We start from the raw sequence: 20,510 nt of genomic DNA, 5'->3' as shown, positions 1-20,510 counted from the left end.
CAATTTTGTGGGCCATGTACTGAGAGGACATGGACTGTGGGAGAGAATGCTTGTTGGGGAGAGTATAAGGAACCAGCGAGAGGAAGACAGAGGGTCAAGTTTATGGACACATTGGTGAAACACGTCAGTGAGGGCTGGACAACTGTGGATCGGGTTAGAGTGGCTCAAAACAGAGGAGGATGGTGTTCCATGGTCGCCGACGTCACGTGACAGGCACCTCGGTAAAGGTAAAGATAAAGGGTTGGGTTGGGTTAGCTTTGGTTATGCTGGGTTGTTTTGGGTTAGTTTGGGGTTGGGTTGGGTTATGTTGGGTTGTTCTGGGTTAACTTGGGTTGTTTTTGGGTTGGGTTGGGTTGAGTTAGGTTGGGTTATGCTGGGTTGTTCTGGGTTAACTGGTTGTTTTTTGGGTTGGGTTGAGTTGGGTTGGGTTATGATGGGTTGTTTTGGGTTAACTTTGGTTGGGTTGGGTTGGGTTGAGCTGGGTTGTTTTGGGTTAGGTTAATTTCTGTTCAGTTTAGTTAAGTTAGGTTGAGTTCTGTTAGGTTGGGTTGAGTTGCGTTCAGTTCAGTTTACAAAATAGTGAAGGTGACTCAATGTAAACCTATCATTACAGGAAAGTCAAGCCAATAGTCCCTGAATGCTGCCAAGGATCCTTGACACACTGCACCACCAAGCAAGCCAAGACAAGCCACAATGCAACACAAGCCTTCTACAACACCTACAGCCATCAGCAACACCCAGAGTACAAGACAACACCTGGAGTCATGAAGAACAGTTAGGATGGATAAGCAGTTTGGAATGTTTTTTTTTAAAGGACATTTTAAGACAAGTTTGGCATGTTTTTCAGGGCATTCTAAGAGAGTTTGGCATGTTTTATGGTATTTTAAGACCATTTGGCATGTTTTTAGGGTGAAGATATTGGCCATTAATCTTCTGATGTCTATAAACCTTTCCTAATGTCAATAAAATGGTCTAATGGTACTCAAATCTCAAGGTAAAAATGTCTCCTAGTACTGAAGGGGTTAAAATAGTGAAGACTGTGGCCATTAATCTTGTCACCTCCATAGACCCTTGCTGATGTCAATAAAATGGTCTAATGGTACACAAATGTCAAGGTAAAAATGTGTCCCAGTACTGAAGGGGTTAAAATAGTGAAGACTGTGGCCATTAGTCTTCTGATGTCTATAGATCTTTCCTAATGTCAATAAAATGGTCTAATGGTACACAGATCTCAAGGTGTCCCAGTATTGAAGGGGATAAAATAGTGAAGACTGTGGCCATTATTCTTCTGCCCTCTATAAACCTTTCCTAATTTCAATAAAATGGTCTAATGGTACACAAATGTCAAGGTAAAAATGTGTCCCAGTCCTGAAGGGTTTAAAATAAGGAAAACTGTGGCCATTATTCTTCTGCCCTTTATAAACCTTTCCTAATGTCAATAAAATGGTCTAATGGTACACAGATCTCATGGTAAAAAGGTGTCCCAGTACTGAAGGGGTTAAAATAGTGAAGACTGTTACCATTAACCTTTTGATGTCTATAAACCTTTCCTAATGTCAATAAAATGGTCTAATGGTATGCAAATCTGTGTGTGTGTGTGTGTGTGTGTGTGTGTGTGTGTGTGTATTTGGAAAGTGTTTTTTTTTGGGTGGATTTTGTGTGTGTGTGTGTGTGTGTGTGTGTGTGTGTGTGTGTGTGTGTGTGTGAGTGGGCAAGATGGATTAAGGTTCGGTGGAGTGTGTGTGTGTGTGTGTGTTTGTGTTTGTGTTTGTGTAGGAGTGGGCAAGATGGGTTAGGGTTCAGTGGAGTGTGTGTGTGTGTGTGTGTGTGTGTGTGTGTGTGTAGAACACTAGAAGCAGAGCGGTCTGCTTAGGTGTTCACTCAATAAGCAGAGCAGAGTGACTTACACAAGAATTCTGGGTGTCCTCTTAGCCACAGAGCAGGTCGGGCAGGCAACAATATGATGAAAAAGAAATAATACGAATAATGAATAAATAAATAGTGTCAAACTCCTCAGTGTTTATCTGGAAGGATGACAAAAAATATGATAATTTATAAAGGAACGTGAAATTTTGTTGGTAAAGTTGTGTGTGTGTGTATTTACCTAGTTGTATTTACCTAGTTGTAGTTTTACTGGGCCTGGGCTTTATGCTGGTGTGGCCCCGTCTCCATATCTACACCTATCCAATTTTTCTTTAAAACTGTGCACACTCGTTGCTGACACCACTTCTTCACTCAAACTGTTCCAAGTCTCAACACATCTTTGTGGGAAACTATATTTTTTAACATCTCTCAGACATCTTCCCTTTCTCAAATTTTTGCTATGCGATCTTGTGCTTCTAGTGTCATATTCTTCTCCCGGGATCAGTTTCTCTTTATCCATTTGATCCATTCCGTTGATCAATTTATAAACTTGTATCAGATCCCCTCTCTCCCTTCTCTGCTCCAGGGTTGGTGGATCCATAGCATTTAGTCTCTCCTCATATGTCATCCCTTCAAATTTGTGTGTGTGTGTGTGTGTGTGGCTCATTGATCTTTACAGTGTGGTTTTTTCTTTCTTTCTCTCTCTCTTCCTCCTTTCTTTTGTTTTCTCTTTTTCCTTTCAATTTTCCTCAAGGGATGGAACAGGTGTGGAAGAAGAAAAGAATTTGTGATTTCCTGTCATGTTTAGTACCTGAATATCACTTCCTTTTCCTTTCTTTTTCTCTCTTCCTTCTTTCTTTTATGTTTCTTCTTTTTCCTTTCATTTTTCCTCAAGAGATGGAACAGGTGTGGAAAAAAGAAAAGTTTGTGTTTTCCTTTCATGTAAACAACCAGAATATCACTTCCTTCTCCTCTCTTCTTGTCTCTCTCTCTTTCTTTCTTTCCTCTTTTTCCTTTCATTTTTCCTCAAGGGATGGAACAGCTGTAGAAAAAAAAAGAAGAGCATGTGTTTCCCTTTCATGTATAGGACCAGAATATTGCTTCCTTCTCTCTTTCTTTCCTCTTCTTCCTTTCGTTTTTCCTCAAGGGATGGAACAGCTGTAGAAAAAAAGAAGTGTGTTTTTGTTTTATGTATAGGACCAGAAATTCAGAATATCACCTAATTAACTTTTCTCAACAGACTACTAATACAGAGTGTCAAATTGTACCAGAACTATGCACAGTCTAGTCAGTGGTTGTCATTTTGAGGTCACCAATAAAGGCTCACATTGGTGGACACCTTCTTGGCCATGGGTGGAGTCGTGGAGGGCCGCTGGCTGCCCACCCACAAAAAATATGTCCAAAACTATGTCAAAATTATTGCCGCTAGCAACCACTCTGCTCCGCTCTGCTTGTAGTGTGAACTTACCCTTAGAGTGTGCTGTGTAGGTGTGTTTGTGCAGGTTAATCACTTTTTTGTGGTTTTTGAAAGGGTTTGTTAAGTTTTTAGGTGTTTGTGAGTGAGGTGAGGGTGTGTCAGGGTGTCAGGAGTGTATCAAGAGTGTATCTTAGTCTGCAGATTGCTTCTATGAATGGTCTTTAACCCCTTCAGTACTGGGACACATTTTTATCTTGAGATTTGTGTACCATTAGACCATTTCATTGACATTAGCAAGGGTCTATGGTGGTCAGAAGATTAATGACCACAGTCTTCACTATTTTAACCCCTTCAGTACTAGGACAAATTTTTACCTTGAGATTTTTGTACCATTAGACCATTTCATTGATATTAGCAAGGATGTGTGGAGGGCACAAGATTAATGTGTGTATGTTGTTTTAAAAATGTATTGTTTTCATGTATATTATTACTATTTGTTTTGATTTTTATTGTTCTCTCTCTCTCTCTCTCTCTCTCTCTCTCTCTCTCTCTCTCTCTCTCTCTCTCTCTCTCTCTCTCTCTCTCTCTCTCTCTCTCTCTCTCTCTCTCTCTCTCTCTCTCTCTCTCTCTCTCTCTCTCTCTCTCTCTCTCTCTCTCTCTCTCTCTCTCTCTCTCTCTCTCTCTCTCTCTCTCTCTCTCTCTCTCTCTCTCTCTCTCTCTCTCTCTCTCTCTCTCTCTCTCTCTCTCTCTCTCTCTCTCTCTCTCTCTCTCTCTCTCTCTCTCTCTCTCTCTCTCTCTCTCTCTCTCTCTCTCTCTCTCTCTCTCTCTCTCTCTCTCTCTCTCTCTCTCTCTCTCTCTCTCTCTCTCTCTCTCTCTCTCTCTCTCTCTCTCTCTCTCTCTCTCTCTCTCTCTCTCTCTCTCTCTCTCTCTCTCTCTCTCTCTCTCTCTCTCTCTCTCTCTCTCTCTCTCTCTCTCTCTCGTTATCCCTCTCTCTCTGATTGTTGAAACAGTTTGTTTGTAAGACTGTCTCTTCAAAACTAAACATTTTTATCTTTGAATATTTGTTAACATGAAAGAACTGTTTGAAAACATTTTGTGAAGTTGAAAATTTGTTTAAATTTTTTGTTAAGTTGAAAATTTGTTTTTTTGTTAGGTTGTAAATTGTTGTAAATGTCTTTTATATTGTAAATTGTTGTAAATGTTTGTTTTATATTATGTTGTAAATGTCTGTTTTATATTGTAAATTGTTGTAAATGTTTGTTTTAAGTTGAAAATTATTGTGGACTTTTTCACTGTATAGAATTTACTCATTGTTTTTATACTAAGTTCATTTTTTTTTATTAAGTTGAAAATTTGTGTAGAGTTTTCTGTATAGATTTTGCTCACTGTTTTTATACTTTGTGTAGAGTTTTCTGTATAGATTTTCCTCAGTTTTTATACTAAGTTGAAAATTTGTGTAGACTTTTCACTGTATTCTTTGTATGTTTTGTTTTTTTTTTTTTTTTTTTTAGTAAAAAATATTTGTAGACTTCCAGGCAATGTAATAATGTAAAGAATTGAATAAAAGTCTAGGGAGACTCTTGCATTTAATTTTAACTCCAATATGGATCTGCCTTATCTCCGGAGACTCTTTCGAGTATTTTCGACTTAAGTACATTTTTAGGGCCCGTTTTGGGGTTTTTGCCAGTTTTTGACCAATTTTTGCAGTTTTAGGGCCTGTTTTGTTTTGTTTTGCCAGTTTTTGACCATTTTTTGCAGTTTTAGGCCCGTTTTGGGGGTTTTTTGCTAGTTTTTGACCAATTTCTGCAGTTTTAGGGCCTGTTTTGTTTTGTTTTGCCAGTTTTTGACCATTTTTTGCAGTTTTAGTTATTTTTGTTTTTGCCACCATTTTTTGCTGTTTTCTGGCCTGCAGTATTTAAAATCCATTTTTGTTTTTCACCATTTTTTGCCTTTTTTTTTTATATAGTATTTTGGACCATTTTTCATTTTATTTATCTTGCTATTTTTTTTTTTTTTTTCCCACTTGCAGAATATTTTCTCAATTTATTTTGTCTTGTCTGCTTATGATAAAAAAAAGTGAAATTATCGCGTTTTTTTTTTTTTTGGCTATTTATCGTTTAGAGTGAGTGGTTAATGGAGGCAATATTGGGTCAGGTAGTGTGACCTAAGCCAGCCTGAGGTTACTACTCACTGAAACCACCCACAAATATTTCCCAGGAAAGGAAATTCACCAAAACCATAAAGATTTCTTCACAATTTATTATTCAATCATGACAACAGCTTCAGTACAGTGACAGAACCATAAGGAGGTGGTGGTGGTGGCAGCAGGCGTTGAATGGCAGGATGTCAGAGATGAATCTCTCACTGGACGGCGGCGGCAGCGGTAGTGGTGATGTAGCAGGTGTTTGCCAGGCCGCTGCGAGGCGAAGTCCCTCAGTGTCAATAGCGGCGACGTAGAAGGTGTTTGCCAGGCCGCAGCGAGGCGAAATCCCTGTCAGTAGCGGCGACGGCGGCACGTGTTAGCGGGCCGGCAGTGAAGGCCCGATGCAAGGCAGAAACCCTCCGAGTAGCAGTAGCGGCTGTGGGGCGGCTTTTGGATCACCAACTCCTGTAATGGACAAAAATTAACCGATTACCTTCACATGTACCAGGCCACACTGTTACCATGCCACACTAGGCGGTGGCGTAGTGAATAAGGTGGTGAGCCTTAAAACAATGCCATTTGTCGAGTGGTTTAAAGTTACCTACGTGTCACCATGATACCCAGGTTCTAGGTGGTTACACCCATGATGAGCTTCGGGGGTGATATGGGCCCTAATATGGTTACCAAACAGCTCTTCTTCCCTCATCTTGCGGCGGTGGCGTAGGTAATGCAAGGTACACGAGGCTCATTGCCGCTGCGAGTCAGGCCTTCGGATAGTCAACTCCTGTAATGGACAAAATTAACAAAACAGCAATACCTTGTTTACTAATTATCCCTACATCTAACGCAACATTGCCCTAAACACACCTTCACTGCCTTTCACTCGTCTCTACACATTTTCAACACCACACTTTCCCTTCACGTCTTCATTTCATCCATAATAAGCCCTAACTCACTAACACCATTTCCTCCTCTGTCCGTCCTAAAACTGGCTGAAACCCTTTCACTCGTCTCAACTTAGTTTCTCCACCACCACCACCATTCCTTACACGTCTTCATAGTGCCCTAACTCGGTCACACACTCCACTTATTCATCCCTTCTGTCTCTTATCACACTGCATTCAGTTTCCACTCTGCCTCCTCTTGCCTCCATTCACGCTCACTTTCATTCCTCCCAATCACTCGTACACTCGAGGGGTCGGTGGTGGCGTGATGTCTGGAGTTATACTGATCTAGCTGCCATTGAGCTAATGACCTTGCTTCGTTCTCGTTCTCCCCCATCCCCAACCTGCCGATAAGGGAAAAACAATTTGAGGGCAAACGAACATATGAAACGCTGCCGGTGAATCTAACCACTGGTCCACCATCTGGATATAAACTAGCCACACTCAATATTAACTCCTTCCAAACCAACCGTTAAACACACACAACTGCATATATTTGTTTTATCAATCATTCTTACCTTCCGTGTAGTACTTATAATAATACATGTAGTACTTATAATAATACAGGATTTTTTTTATTATTATTTTGTTGTAACATTTTGAAGCTTCCTTCTTAGTAAATGATGATAGATTCTCTCTCTCTCTCTCTCTCTCTCTCTCTCTCTCTCTCTCTCTCTCTCTCTCTCTCTCTCTCTCTCTCTCTCTCTCTCTAGTGCTGCCTGAAACGAGTGAATGGATAGCTAACCCTTTCAGTACCGTGACATTACGATATTCATGCTATATGCTTACTACTTGGCAATTTTATACAGATTCAGAAACTTACGTGGGGATTAACCCTTTCAGTACCATTACACATTCCCGTACTCATTCTGGTTACTATTTGATGATTTTATACAGCTTCACAAACTCACAAAAACCCCCACCGTCACTCGTGAACCTCTTAACGATTTAGGCCTGCCTACCACTTTCAAGAACTAATTTTATGGTTATATCCCCACTTACCGTTATACTAACACGTGCCTCTAATGCACGTACCTTGAAACACCAGCCTCGTTACGTGAAGAAATCCTGTCCACTCATTCTTTTCGCCGATTCTGGTACCTATTCTATAACGAGGGAACCACAATGACTAACCTGAAACATTATAGCCTCAAATATAACTTAGAGTTCTATAGTTACGCGACACGTTTAATCCCTTCAGCACCAAGATGCGTTTTCATATATTCCTTCTGTCACTATTTGGTGATTTCATACAAGCGCGAGGAATTAAAATAGTGAAGACAGGCCATTAACCTTGTGACATCCATACATGCTTTGTAACAATAGAATTATCTAATCGTACACACACCTCAAGGTGAAAATGCGTCACAGTACTGAAAGAGGTTAAACGTAATTCTTCCTACACAACTACAATGACCACAAAAACACTTCATTGCCACGGTCATTACCCAAAATCTATTCTGAACCATCGCCCCTAATTGACAACTAAACCAAGTAAATTTAACACTCATACGTACCGTTAGTTCCTAATACATCCTACATAGTCACGCAGACAGACACCGTATAGTTAACCTTCCAATAGACACAGTGCACATCCTACACATATCCTGTTATCCTTTATCAGTCAACATTCCTAACCACCCTCAATTTACTGACTAACAACTTCCTATCACCACAGCAAGTCAACGCACACACAACACCGACACTATTCATTTACATACACACCACCAACCTCTCCGCTGTGCTGTGGCTGTGGCTGTGCTGTGGCTGTAGAGTGGGGTGGGGTGGTCCGCTAATCTCACAGCAGCGGCACGTCACCTCGCCGCACGAAAAACCTCCATCACGTAGATAAAACTTCCCGTTGCTGTTACCGCCTTTGCTGCACGTCACGCCCGACGACAAGACACAGACGGACACCGGGCTGCGTAGACTCGAGGGGTCGGTGGTGGCGTAGTGGCGTGGTGACTGGAGAGGTGAGATGTAGCGGGCGTGATGTCTGGAGTTAAACTGGTATAGCTGTCATTCTGAGCTATTGACCCTGCTTCGTTCTCGTCCCCCTCCCCCCAACCTGCCGATAAGGAAAAAACAATTTGAGCGCAAACGAACATATGAAACGCTGCCGGTGAATCTAACGACTGGTCCACCATCTGGATATGAACTAGCCATGCTCAATATTAACTCCTTCCAAACCAACCGTTAAACACACACAATTGCATATATTTGTTTTATCAATCATTCTTACCTTCCGTGTAGTACTTATAATAATACAGGATTTTTTTTTTATTATTTTGTAACATTTTGAAGCTTCCTTCTCAGTAAATGATTATGATAGATAATAATCTCTCTCTCTCTCTCTCTCTCTCTCTCTCTCTCTCTCTCTCTCTCTCTCTCTCTCTCTCTCCAAGTGAACCCTGCCTGTAAATCAACGAATAAAGAAAAAAAAACGTATCATTAACGGAAAATTGATTATAATAGGTAATAATAATTCTCTCTCTCTCTCTCTCTCTCTCTCTCTCTCTCTCTCTCTCTCTCTCTCTAAGTGAACCCTGCCTGTAAATTAACGAATAAAGAAAAAAAACGTATCATTAATGGGAAATTGATTATAATAGGTAATAATCATTCTCTCTCTCTCTCTCTCTCTCTCTCTCTCTCTCTCTCTCTCTCTCTCTCTCTAAGTGAACCCTGCCTGTAAATCAACGAATAAAGAAAAAAACGTATCATTAACGGGAAATTGATTATAATAGGTAATAATCATTCTCTCTCTCTCTCTCTCTCTCTCTCTCTCTCTCTCTCTCTCTCTCTCTCCAAGTCAACCCTGTCTGTAAATCAACGAAAAAAAAAAAAAAAAAAAAAACGTATCATTAACGGATAATTGATTATGATAGATAATTTTTTCTCTCTCTCTCTCTCTCTCTCTCTCTCTCTCTCTCTCTCTCTCTCTCTCTCTCTCTCTCTCTCTCTCAAGTGAACCCTGCGTGCAAATCAACGAATCAATATTAAAAAAAAATATGAAGAGTAAAAACGTACCATGAACGGATGACTTTTCTAAGGAACCGTGAGTTGAATTGAGTTGTAAAGACGGAAATGTAATAAGTTAGCAGAATGAATAAGACGGAGGGAGGTGAAGGAATTAGGAGGCTAACTAGTGGTGCCTGAAACGAGTGAATGGATAGCTAACCCTTTCAGTACCGTGACATTACGATATTCATGCTAAATGCTTACTACTTGGCAATTTCATACAGATTCAGAAACTTACGTGGGGATTAACCCTTTCAGTACCATTACACATTTCCGTACTCAATCTGGTTACTATTTGATGATTTTATACAGCTTCACAAACTCACGTGGGGATTGAAATAGTGAAGACTCTGGCCATTAAACCTCTGACCTCCATAGACCCTTCATAATGTCAATGCAATCGTCTAATCACACTTAAAACTATAGATGAAAATACGTCCCGGTGCCGAAGGGGTTAAGATAGTGAAGACTGGCCATTAACGAGAGTGGTGATGAAGTTAGTGCAATTATTAGCCAGTCAGGCAGTTAAGCAGGACCGATGATCCATTAAACTACCTCTCTTAATTAACCCCTTCAGTACTGGGACACATTTTTACCTTGAGATTTGTGCACGGTTAGACCATTTTGTTGACATTACCAAGGGTCTTTGGAGGTTACCAGGTTAATGACCTGCAGGGGTGGGGCTGGTGAACTCTGCTTCTTTGAATAATTACACTGCTAGTAATAAGTGATTGTAGTGATGATGATAATGATATGATGATGATGATGATGATGATGGTGATAATATAATAGTAGTAGTAATAGTACTAAAATAATTAAATAAATAAATAAATAAATAAAATAATAATGATAGTAGTAGTAGTAATAGTAGTAGTAATACAATAAATAATCAAATAATAACAATAAATAATAATAATAATAATAATAATAATAATAATAATAATAATAATAATTATTATTATTATTAACAACAACAATCACTAATGACACAACAATCAGGTGATGAGAATGAAGGTGAGGGCAGTCAGTTAGAAAAGAGAAATTGGTGAGAGAAACAGCCAGCCTATCTAAGACAATATATGTATGTAAAGCTTACGTATACTGCTGGCATGGAAGGAGTTACCAGCTGGGGGGGGGGGTTGGAGGGAGAAAAAACTGGCGGAGAATACTGAAAACGCCTCATTTCATAGGGAATGTTTATTTTGTTTTAATGTGATGATGTGTGAAGATTCCCAGTTTAGATTAGTAGAAGTAAATGACAGAGCCAGGATGTTCAGTGTAGCGTCTATAGAAATGAGGGAACATTTGAGTGTTATTGAAGACGAGATAACTGGTGGTAAGGTTGTGAGTGTGTCTCCAGTTGATAGATGGACCAGTCAGCTTGTTAAGGCACTCAACAATATTAACCTGAAAAAAATGAGAGTACAGTGTGTGTGTGTGTGTGTGTGTGTGTGTGTGTGTGTGTGTGTGTGTGTGTGTGTGTGTGCGTGCGTGCCTGCGTGATGACCAGCGTGCGTCCAGCGAGCGCCTACTTTAGACGTCTAGTAGTAGTAGTAGTAGTAGTAGTAGTAGTAGTAGTAGTAGTAGTAGTAGTAGTAGTAGTAGTAGTAGTAGTAGTAGTAGCAGTAATAATAATAATAATAATAATAATAATAATAATAATAATATGTAACACGTGCAATTCTAATAATGATAATAACTATACGTAATTGAAGCACTGTACTGTCTGTACTTGAGATCTGATCAGAAGTACGACAGCCGAGTTCCCAATAACTTTTCAAGTCAGGAAACCAACTGGCTGGCTGGTGAAGTTTCCGAATCCCGGACTTGTCTAACACCTGTACGCATTGTCAGACTGGACGATGTACGCGTCAACAAGCGATGGATTCTCGTCCTTATGGAGGGCTCAGATATAAAATGTGGGAGTATGGTGCATGTATGTGCGAGCGGTCCATAAGGACGAGAGTCCATCGCTTGATCCCGCGTGCATAGAAGTATTTGATTCTGAACGTCACCGGCCAGTTGGGGAGGACGCTGGTAACAATTTGTGCCTTCTCGCACACATTGTCACCAAGTACCCACCACCGCCACTGTTATTTTAACAGCCTCGTACTTATCCGCCCCTACCTTGACGGACTCTACATAGCCCGTGTCAGCAGATGCTGACAAACCTAAACAACAAAAAAAAAAAAAAAAAAAAAACCGGCCAGTCGGTCTCCTGACTTGTAAGGATATGGTGGCTCGGCTATTATGCTTCCGATCAGATCTCAAGGTAAATACAGTGCTTTAATTACCTATTGTTATTATTATAATTTCACATTATTATATTATTTCATCATGTTATTATTATTATTATTATTATTATTATTATTATTATTACTACTACTACTACTACTACTACTACTACTACTACTACTACTACTACTACTACTACTACTACTACTACTACTACTACTACTACTACTACTATTTACTAAATATATTATAATAGATAAGAAGAGAGAGAGAGAGAGAGAGTTGCTGACTCTCTCTCTCTCTCTCTCTCTCTCTCTCTCCAGTGCCCAGAAATTTAAGGAAATAAGATTATAATAGATAATAACGGAATTGATAATCTCTCTCTCTCTCTCTCTCTCTCTCTCTCTCTCTCTCTCTCTCTCTCTCTCTCTCTCTCCAAGTCAACCCTGCCTGTAAATCAACGAATAAAGATAAAAAAAAAAAGAGTAAAAGTATCATTAACGGAAAATTGATTATAATAGATAATTCTCTCTCTCTCTCTCTCTCTCTCTCTCTCTCTCTCTCTCTCTCTCTCTCTCTCTCTCTCTCTCTCTCTCTCTCTCTCTCTCTCCTGCAAATCAACGAATACTGTAAGGATATGGTGGCTCAGCTGTTGTGCTTCCGATCAGATCTCAAGGTAAATACAGTGCTTGAATAACCTATTGTTATTATAATTATTATAATTTCACGTGTTACATATTATGTGTGTGTGTGTGTGTGTGTGTGTGTGTGTGTGTGTGTGTGTGTGTGTGTGTGTGTGTGTGTGTGTGTGTGTACCTTATCATTTCTTCTTTGTCTTTTTTGTCTAGTGTATAAGTGTTCTTGTATTTTATAGTTAATTTTAATGTTACAAATAATTCAATAGGGTTAGGTTTTAAGATAGGGACTACTCACCATACTCCCTTTAACCTGTAACAAACTCCCTAAACTTGTACTGTATCAATAAAGAGAGAGAGAGAGAGAGAGAGAGAGAGAGAGAGAGAGAGAGAGAGAGAGAGAGAGAGAGTTATTTAGAATTATCAATTACCCCGGGATGCTATTAATTAGTTGTTACCTCTCTGTTGTAGGTAAAGTCACTTGGTTTAGTTTGTTTTTTCAGGTGAATATCAAAGGTGAACTTGTATTTGTCTATAAATATATTTAAGATTAAATACAGCGATCTGGAGAAAGGTGTGGCGTATACGGGACAACCTGTGTCGGTACGTGATAACGCGTTACACCCCGGCAAGCTGATTGACTTCCCAGCCGGTTCAAGGCACGCTGAGTGGGTTTACCACAATTCCTATACATTGGTATATTAAAGATGATAGTCTTCTAATTTAGGGTTGCCATATATGAACTATAAAACTTCCGGACACCTTCACTAACACCTGATTATGGTCCTGATATACTGGAAAACATGAGGCGGCGTTGGGAAGGCTGCGAACACCGACTTCATTCATACAGGACCCATACACGTCAGTCTTGACCGAAACCAAACCAAAGCACCTGCCACTCGATGAACCCCCCATTAGTTACCGATGGCAATAAATAGGTTATGGAAAGTTCCATGACTCGTGTGACGTAGGGTGGCGTGATCCTGTCAGCTCACCCGTCTTTGGTGCCACACTCGTTACCATATTTAGACATACAACATTACATAAGAGATAAGTATGCAAATAACTTATATAATATATGTACATGCAACCCATTAATTATCGATGGCAATAAATAGGTTATGGAAAGTTCCATGACTCGTGTGACGTAGGGTGGCGTGATCCTGTCAGCTCACCCGTCTTTGGTGCCACACTCGTTACCATATTTAGACATACAACACATATATATACACGTGTAATAATAAATGAATTAATTTAATGACAAATACGATGTCCATTACTGTGTGACACCGTTACAAGAGAGAGAGAGAGAGAGAGAGAGAGAGAGAGAGAGAGAGAGAGAGAGAGAGAGAGAGAGAGAGAGAGAGAGAGAGAGAGAGAGTCAAAAGATTAATGGCCACAATCATCACTATTTTAATCCCTTCAATACTAGGACACATTTTTACCTTGAGATTTATTTACCATTTTATTTACATTAAGAAGGGTGTAACTTAACCTATCCTATCCTAACCTACCCTCACCTCACCTAAACGAAACCAGTGTGTCAAAATACACGTTAGTGTGCATTATGTGTATATGTGAGTCAGTGCCTATGCGTGCTTCCTATGCTGGCAGAACTGTGTGTGTGTGTGTGTGTGTGTGAGAATGTGAACGCGTGCGTGCGTGCGCTGTCAACTGTTTTCGTGTGTGTGTGTGTGTGTGTGTGTGTGTGTGTGTGTGTGTGAATATGAGTCTGCGTGTGTTTGCCAGCGAACGTGTGTGCGTGCGGGCAGAACTGCGTATGTGTGTGTGTGCAGAGAGAGAGAGAGAGAGAGAGAGAGAGAGAGAGAGAGAGAGAGAGAGAGAGAGAGAGAGAGAGAGAGAGAGAGAGAGAGAGAGAGAGAGAGAGAGAGAGAGAGAGAGAGAGAGAGAGAGAGAGAGAGAGAGAGAGAGAGAGAGAGAGAGAGAGAGAGAGAGAGAGAGAGAGAGAGAGAGAGAGAGAGAGAGAGAGAGAGAGAGAGAGAGAGAGAGAGAGAGAGAGAGAGAGAGAGAGAGAGAGAGAGAGAGAGAGAGAGAGAGAGAGAGAGAGAGAGAGAGAGAGAGAGAGAGAGAGAGAGAGAGAGAGAGAGAGAGAGAGAGAGAGAGAGAGAGAGAGAGAGAGAGAGAGAGAGAGAGAGAGAGAGAGAGAGAGAGAGAGAGAGAGAGAGAGAGAGAGAGAGAGAGAGAGAGAGAGAGAGAGAGAGAGAGAGAGAGAGAGAGAGAGAGAGAGAGAGAGAGAGAGAGAGAGAGAGAGAGAGAGAGAGAGAGAGAGAGAGAGAGAGAGAGAGAGAGAGAGAGAGAGAGAGAGAGAGAGAGAGAGAGAGAGAGAGAGAGAGAGAGAGAGAGAGAGAGAGAGAGAGAGAGAGAGAGAGAGAGAGAGAGAGAGAGAGAGAGAGAGAGAGAGAGAGAGAGAGAGAGAGAGAGAGAGAGAGAGAGAGAGAGAGAGAGAGAGAGAGAGAGAGAGAGAGAGAGAGAGAGAGAGAGAGAGAGAGAGAGAGAGAGAGAGAGAGAGAGAGAGAGAGAGAGAGATTCTGTTGGTATTGTTGTTACTATTGTTAATGTTAGTATGAATTAAGTTGCAGGCAAACTTATAATAAATTTGTCATTATAACAAGGCATAGAAAGTGACTGATAGGTGTAATGTATCGCTATGTAATTATGTAATTAGTTGTGATCTGGATGGCATTAACTAGCATGAGGAAACATTCACGCCAATGGGAAAATTAGTAAGGTGAAGTCTCTAAACAGCAAAATAACGAAACATACTTACAATGATAACACAACGATGAGGGTGAGTGAGTAGCGGTGATAGTGAAACATGACTACGACATACACTGACCAACCCGCAGCGCTCCAAGATAAATAATCCACGGTGTAGTGTAGTGTAGTGCACATGTTATTTGAAAGTTATGCAGTTTTCCCTTATGTTTTCAGCACTGTAACTTTCTCACAGCATTTCATTACTATTATAACCAGGAAAGTGGCTCCAATGCACGTTAGTAATGATGTGGCACTGTTATAAGGCGGAGGTGACCTAAGTTGTGGTGCGATTAGCTGTCCAAACACCATAACACGCTCACTCTATCGTGGCTAAAGTAGAACTGAGGACTGACGGGCGACGGAAGCACTCATATTTACTCTGGGTACGAAGCGGAGACTAAAACCATTCGCTGATTTCCTCCTCTAAACACTGAAACTCGCAATGAATATATATATATATATATATATATATATATATATATATATATATATATATATATATATATATATATATATATATATATATATATATACTCTCTCTCTCAGATGTTAATGAAGTTTGATTTATTTGAGATTGTGTAAAATTATTTTAAGAAAGTTTGTCATGTTTTGAGGTCATTTAAGACAGTTTGGTAGGTTTTGAGGGCATTTTAAGACAGTTTGGTAGGTTTTGAGGGCATTTTAAAACAGTTTGGGATGTTTTGAGGGCATTTTAAGACAGTTTTGAGTTAATTTTAAGACAGTTTGGTAGGTTTTGAGGCCATTTTAAGACAGTTTGGGATTTTTTGAGGGCATTTTAAGAGAGTTTATCATGTTTTGAGTTAGTTTTAAGACAGTTTGATAGGTTTTGAGGGCATTTTAAGACAGTTTGGGATGTTTTGAGGCCATTTTAAGACAGTTTGACATGTTTTGAGGCATTTTGAGATAGTTTGGTAATTTTTGAGGGCAATATAAGACAATTTTGGGCATGATAAGACAACTTTATTGACATTAGGAAGGGTGCATGGAGGTCACAAGATTATTGGTGTTCTGTTTGTTAATCTCCAGGCCACATACTCTCCCTGTCTCCACCACCACCTGACCGCCACTCTCTCTGCATCTTCCATGCTGCTCACTGACAGCATTCCATCGTCTGCAAAGAATAAGTGAGTCACATTTAAAGTGTCATCTTTGAAACACAAATTTACACTTTCTAATGTCTTTATTATTATTTTGAAAGTTATTAACCCCTTCAGTACTGGGACATATTTTTACCTTGAGGTTTGTGTACCATTATACCATTTTGATGACATTAGGAAGGGTTATGGAGGTCAGAAGATTAATGGCCAGTCTTCACTATTTTAACCCCTTCAGTACTGGGACATATTTTTACCTTGAGGTTTGTGTACCATTAGACCATTTTATTGACATTAGGAAGGGTGTATGGAGGGCAGAGGATAAATGGCCACAGTTTTCACTATTTTAACCCCTTCAGTACTGGGACACATTTTTAACTTGAGATTTGTGTACCATTAGACCATTTTATTGACATTAGGAAGGGTGTATGGAGGGCAGAGGATAAACGGCCACAGTTTTCACTATTTTAACCCCTTCAGTACTGGGATACATTTTTACCTTGAGGTTTGTGTACCATTAGACCAGTTTGATGACATTAGGAAGGGTGTATGGAGGTCAGAAGATTAATGGCCACAGTCTTCACTATTTTAACCCCTTCAGTTCTGGGACGTATTTTTACCTTGAGATTTGTGTACCATTAGACCATTTTATTGACATTAGGAAGAGTCTATGGAGATCACAAGATTAGTGGCCACAGTCTTCATAATTTTTAACCCCTTCAGTACTGGGAGGCATTTTTACTGTGAGTTTTGGGCGTGATTAGACGATTTTATTGACATTAGGAAGAGTCTATGGAGGTCAGAGGATTAATGGCCTGAGTTTTCACTATTTGAATCCCCACATAATAAGTTTGTGAAGCTGTATAGAATCACCAAAATAGAAAACAGAATGACTATGTATGAGAGCACGTCCTGGTAGTGAAGGGGTTAATTTGCCAAGTGTTATGAAGGCTGTATGTACATCCCCCTGCTGTCTGTCTGTCTGTCTGTCTGTCTGATGCCACTTGTTAAATTTTGTGTTTGAAGTCTTAGTCTAGTTTTGTCTCCAGGGTAAACTTTTGTTATTAGGTCTAGTACTTTTTCATTTATTTGATATTCCATAAGAATTTTGATCCTATAATCCCTTCTTATACTGTCTAAAACTTTGCAAACATCTATTGATATGACAATTAAAGATTTTTTTACTTTGAAATGATTTTTGTACACAATATCTGAGTATGAACAGGCCATTTTCTAGCCTACCTCCCAGGAAGCTGGAGCGCATTCCCTATTATTGCACGTTATAATGGGTTCGGGATGCGGTAATTCTGATTTGTGGTAAGGTTTTCAGGAACGCACATGTACCGTGTAACGAGGACTTATCGTACAAGTAAAGTAGTTAAAGTACATTAATATACAGTTTAATGACGCAGTGTTGTCTGTGTGGACACTCTGTGTGGATGTTGGTGCTGTGAAGGAATGAAAGCTGTTTATGTGACATAGAGGAAATATATTATTATAAAAAGACTGACTTTGCTTCAATCCTGCAAATGTACCATACAAGAAGTTAAGAGATTTTTTAGCCACATTTCACTGAGTGTGCAGAGATTTATCTATTTGTGTGAGGAATGTGTTCCCGAGAGCATCATGTCATGTCAAGATGGCACAAAGGTAAGCTGATTACTGACCTAAGCTGTCTGAGATGTCACTGCAGACCAAAGCATTTTATCAGAGACAGGTCTATTCGTGGGGAACCTCAGTTTCAGTAAAAACACTCAATTTTATCCCAAAACACACTCAAAACACCATGTAACTCCTCAAAATGCCCCAAAACACACCCAGAGCTCAATACAAACACACACACACACACACACTCAATACATCCAAACCACTTAAAACACTCAATTTTATCCCAAAACATTTCAAAATGCCCCAAAACAAACTCTGAGCTCAATACAAACACACCCACACACACTCAACACGCCCAAACCACTTAAAACACTCAATTTTATCCCAAAACACACTCAAAACACCATGTAACACCTCAAAATGCCCCAAAACATACTCTGAGTATAAAGGTAAGCTGATTACTGAGCTAAGCTGTCTGGAGTGTCACTGAAGCAAAGCATTTTCTCAACAAGGTAAGCTGATTACTGAGCTAAGCTGTCTGGGGTGTCACTGAAGCAAAGCATTTTCTCAACAAGGTAAGCTGATTACTGAGCTAAGCTGTCACAATTGTATCGTCATTGGGCATTATCATTTTATATTTCTCCATGCATTCTAATATCATTCTTCCATTTCCATCTGGCTTTTGTGTTCCTTTGAATCCCACGTGGCCAGATTGTAAGCAGTAGATGTTGTGCATTAGTCTCTAGGATCTTCTCAATTTCCAGTTTGATAGTACCATTCCTTAGTTTATCATCTACACTAAAGTACACTACAGTTATGTTAAACTCCCATCCCCTAACCCCTTCAGTACTAGGACACATTTTTACCTTCAGATTTGTGTGCCATTAGACCATTTTATTGACATTAGTAAGGGTGTATGGAGGACAGAAGATTAATGGCCACAGTCTTCACTATTTTAACCCCTTCAGTACAGGGAAACATTTTCACCTTGAGATTTGTGTACCATTAGACCATTTTATTGACATTAGGAAGGGTGTATGGAGGACAGAAGATTAATGGCCACAGTCTTCACTATTTTAACTCCTTCAGTACTGGGACACATTTTTACCTTGAGATTTGTGGACCATTAGACCATTTTATTGACATTAGGAAGGGTGTATGGAGGGCAGAAGATTAATGGCCACAGTCTTCACTATTTTAACCCCTTCAGTACTGGGACACATTTTTACCTTGAGATTTGTGTGCCATTAGACCATTTTATTGACATTAGGAAGGGTGTATGGAAGGCAGAAGATTAATGGCCACAGTCTTCACTAATTTAAGTCCTTCAGTACTGGGAAACATTTTTACCTTGAGATTTGTGTGCCATTAGACCATTTTATTGACATTAGTAAGGGTGTATGGAGGACAGAAGATTAATGGCCACAGTCTTCACTATTTTAACCCCTTCATTACTGGGACACATTTTTACCTTCAGAGTGACTAACTTTACCGATGAGAGAGAGAGAGAGAGAGAGAGAGAGAGAGGGCTTAGTGACATATCCAGCCCTAACATTGTCAAGCCACACCATAAGACACCGCCAAGCTCCTCTGAAGTGACGGGTTGTGTGTCTAACCTTCATCAATAGAGTATAGTTGAAGTTGTTATTGTTTTTAAGGTTCCAGTGAGAGATTAACAACATTTCTAAATTATTAACTGCAGGAACACTCTACCTAGTCACCTCTGTGGCCTTCATGGAGAGAGAGAGAGAGAGAGAGAGAGAGAGAGAGAGAGAGAGAGAGAGAGAGAGAGAGAGAGAGAGAGAGATAATTTTACATAAAACAGCCCCCCCCCACACGCACATTAACCCTCATAGTAATAATAATAACACTGCTGCTCCTGCTACTACTACTACTACTCTCTCCTCTTTGTCCCTGGTATGCATTTGAGGCGCGCAGCAGCAGAAAACAGTGAGAATTGAAGGAAATGTTGGGGCGGGCTGTGGGTGTGGGTGAGGTGGGCGGCGGGCGGTGTTAACTGGGGTACATATACACAACCATCGCCTTATTTACCACAGTAATGGCTATTTATCTAGTGTGGTGGTTGATTCTGGCTTTGCTTCACTCTCTGGGTCTGGAAACACAGGGGGAGTGGAAGCAGACATTGCTGGACTGTCCATGGGGAAGGCAGGGGTGAGGCGCCCCCCGTGGGTTCAATATTGACGTAGATAATTCATTTAAAAAATCGCCACAAGAAAAACGGCTCCCAGACTAGTATACACTACACTTTTAGGCGCGATAAATAGTGTAACTAATAATCAAAATATAATATTCCTACCGGGTGGTTTTTATTGAAAGCGGTGGAAAGGAAGGTGTTTGTGTCCAATTAACGGGTGACAAACACACCACAATGTCGAGATGGAAAGCTCACCCAAACTACGTTATATTACATTTTCTGAATAACACAAATTTTCGCTTTCCAGCCGAATAAAGAAAACACAGATTCTTTGTCATATAAAGATTTTTGTTTTCTATTTTGTTACCATTCAAAATTTTGAAATTGAAAATACGAATAGGTAGACTAAACTTTATGGAATATTGTTACTTGAATCATGTTTTTCATATCTTTTAAGTGTTATATCAAGCACCAAAACAATCCTAGGCGTGGTAAGAAAAAAAACTTTATATTCCTTGCAGTGACTTTAACGTTATTTTTCGGTAAACCAAAACACAGCTGGACTCGATTCTATTGTAGTTTAGAAATTAGTTTACTTT

General features: G+C 39.9%; 2 long non-coding RNA genes across 5 annotated transcripts; both read right to left on the bottom strand.

The window, feature by feature from the left end:
* Nucleotides 1-5,524: 5,524 nt before the first annotated feature.
* LOC123501544 lies at nt 5,525-15,182 on the bottom strand. Of its 4 annotated transcripts, none has more exons than XR_006673663.1 (4): nt 15,044-15,182; nt 8,100-8,435; nt 6,025-6,711; nt 5,525-5,888 (listed from the first exon to the last, which is right to left on the bottom strand). It is a non-coding gene; the product is annotated as an uncharacterized LOC123501544 (long non-coding RNA). The 4 variants fall into 4 exon arrangements; XR_006673664.1 differs by lacking the exon at nt 15,044-15,182 and adding an exon at nt 9,395-9,412; XR_006673661.1 differs by lacking the exons at nt 8,100-8,435; nt 15,044-15,182 and having other exon boundaries at nt 6,025-6,900.
* An 810-nt stretch (nt 15,183-15,992) lies between these two features.
* LOC123501592 lies at nt 15,993-20,386 on the bottom strand. Its single transcript, XR_006673675.1, has 2 exons — nt 19,809-20,386; nt 15,993-16,165 (listed from the first exon to the last, which is right to left on the bottom strand). It is a non-coding gene; the product is annotated as an uncharacterized LOC123501592 (long non-coding RNA).
* Between the last annotated feature and the right edge of the window lie 124 nt (nt 20,387-20,510).

The sequence above is a fragment of the Portunus trituberculatus genome, chromosome 9 (assembly GCF_017591435.1).
Source record: "Portunus trituberculatus isolate SZX2019 chromosome 9, ASM1759143v1, whole genome shotgun sequence".
NCBI lineage: Eukaryota > Metazoa > Arthropoda > Malacostraca > Decapoda > Portunidae > Portunus > Portunus trituberculatus.
This window is presented reverse-complemented; position numbering and strand designations above follow the sequence as displayed.